General features: G+C 40.0%; 1 long non-coding RNA gene across 1 annotated transcript; it reads left to right on the forward strand.

Moving 5' to 3' along the window:
• Positions 1-263: 263 nt before the first annotated feature.
• LOC142826947 (uncharacterized) lies at positions 264-1,986 on the forward strand. The gene is made up of 3 exons (XR_012901233.1): positions 264-788; positions 1,391-1,438; positions 1,889-1,986. It is a non-coding gene; the product is annotated as an uncharacterized LOC142826947 (long non-coding RNA).
• Positions 1,987-2,725: the final 739 nt, after the last annotated feature.

The raw sequence follows: 2,725 nt of genomic DNA on the forward strand, positions 1-2,725 counted from the left end.
TTGTTTGTGTTTTAATAGTTGTATGTTGATTTAAATCTTCGCATCCACAAAATTTGTATGCCAACTCTCCTTAGAGATGGTTAGTGACTTGGAGTCAAATTGTGGAATCTTCCTCCTCAGAATGATTCCATAAAATGCAGTCCTGAGTATTGTGACCACACACAACAGAAAGGTTGAATATTCTTGCTGGAATGCTGCAGTATATCTCTGCTCTCTTTCCCAGAGTTAAGAAGTCACTGTAAGAATCAGAAGACAGACACAATATAGGCTGCTCCCTCAAACACGGAGGCACAATCATCCCACCTAACTCTAGCCTGGTTGTCTGATAAGTGACTGTGCTAGGCCTAGACTACACACGTTCCTACAGACCTCTCTAGTCCACATGCAGGACCAGGAAAACACCTTGAGCATTTCAAGCAATAGCTCACAATTTCAATAGTTTTCAATGCATTGTCCTGAGGAGCCACCAAAGGAGTGAGATATTCTTAGAAAGAATTTTCTTATGTCTTTACTGATCCTGGGTCCTCTCTTACCGTAGAACTACAGTAATCCCTTGAGAGGGGGTGAAAAAAGAAAGCTGAGAAGCAGTCTTATGATGAGGGAGTCAGAAAGTCCCAAAAATGTTGTATTTCCTAAGAGTAAGGCAGAGGCAACCATGGGGGCTCTGTTGCCTAATCCCCACACATAAGCTGTAGAAGAAGCAGGTCTTAGCCATCAACAGGGGACTGTTGTGTGGGGATGTCTTCTATTTGTGGCTGCTACCCTGCTGATGCTAGGAGTTGTGAGAGGTAGGTGAGTGACCGCCTCACATCTTCCCAAGCTGAAAACACCAAAGAACTCAACCTCACAAAGAAAACAGTCTATTACTATGTATTGGGGAGCAGAGTTCCAACTCTGTATTTGGAAACAGAGGTGAAGCTCATGATCCTGTACTAGCTCATTGGTCTTGGCCTAAGGATGGGCTTGCCCCTCAAGATATTACTACCAGGATGTGATTTAGGAGACTGACCGAACTGCAGGCTTGCAACTAGTCGTATCTACCCTAGCCAGATTGTTAAAATGTCTCTTTTTGCTTCCAATTTTAAAATTGCTATAAGAACTACCACTCAATGCAGGTTCTATATAGTTTGCACTGTGGCTGCTCTTCTGAGGCAAGAGTGGGGTTATCAAAGCAGGCTGAAATGGCAATTCATTTTACAGAGCTCAAGTTCTCTGGTGACCTTCCTCTGTTACTTTTTGCCAAACCCTTTTTCCATAGGAATGCTGCTGCAATGTTCAAAAGAGATCAGTCTTGAATTCTCTGCTGAATAGCTATGCAATTAAGAGTTTTAAATTGTTCCTTTTTCCTCCCAGCTTTGACTCATACTAGATTTTTTTCTTTGTTTGCAAGACAATTGGTTCCAGCAAGGTATCATCCTGTTGCTGGTTGTGACTTGATGTAAGTACAGTTTACAAGGAATTTAAACCTAAATGTCTGCCCAGAGATTTGAATGAAGTGATAGTCTAACATTCCATACAGTGTGTTATATGTTCCCTGTAAGTATGTACAGTATGTACACAAGGCGGAATTGGCTTTAGGTAGAACTTGAACTGTATGTGCCAAAGCGCTGCACAGCTGCATTTTCTCAGCTTCACACAGAGTTTATTTTTCCAGATTGTATTCCCTAGAATTAACTCTTTCCTAAATTATAACTGCCCCCTTTGCGTACTCCTAGCTTTACATACACTTGCTCCTGGTGCCTCTTCTTGCTTATGTAATGGGCATTGATCCAGAAAGAGCAGCTACAGCATACAAACAGCTGTGTGGAAAGTACAGTCCCCCATTTAATTTTTGAGTGTACTTTCAAATAAATTTGTGCCTGCTGGATTTCTCTTGCACTTTCTCTAGGTCATATTCTTCAACATAGCTGTGGGAATGAGTATCCATAACAACAGGCTGGCAACACAACAGACCTCTTCAAAGTCCAATGACAGGGACAAGTGTAGAATAGTGATAGAAAGTAAGAACATAGGGAAACTCAAACACCTCCAATTTATTCGATAAGGTGCAAACTTACGAACCAGAAGTCTGGTTCTGAACACTCCAAATTTGGAAGGGGAAAATGGAAGAAACAGTCTCAAAATAAAACTCCAAATTTCACAACTCAGGGCTAGCTTTAGTTACTTTCTATAAGAGGTAAAGAAAATATGAGAGAACCTTGCAATTGAACTAAAAATATCACTATTTGTGGGACACTGATGCTTGAAAGACAGCAGTACAATGAATTCTAAAGTCATAATATTCATATCAGGCCTGCAGCAAAAATAAGACTGTAGAATTTTCTTAGTTTTATTGGTATTTTAAGTGAAGCTGCAACTTTAAATGTTAATAGTTAAACACAAAAACATCAGGAAATGCAGAATCTCCACATTACAGAATCTTCACAACTGTAGTAAGAGGATCAAGGGAAAAGACCAACAGTTGTTAGAAAACATTATCTGGAGGAGCAGGAAGGAGGCCTATCTATAGCTGGCCAACTTCTATTGAGGTAAAAAAAAAACCTTAAAAAAAACAATGGTCCTGCAGCACCTTAGGGTATGTCTACACAGCAAAGTTATTTAAAAATAACAGCTGTTATTTCGAAATAACTTCCTAGAGTCTGCACAGCCAAACTGCTATTTCGAAATTAATTTGAAATAGTGGAGACCTTATTTCGAATTTGGTAAACCTCATTCCATGAGGAAT

Source organism: Pelodiscus sinensis, chromosome 1, assembly GCF_049634645.1.
Source record: "Pelodiscus sinensis isolate JC-2024 chromosome 1, ASM4963464v1, whole genome shotgun sequence".
NCBI classification, from domain to species: Eukaryota; Metazoa; Chordata; order Testudines; family Trionychidae; genus Pelodiscus; species Pelodiscus sinensis.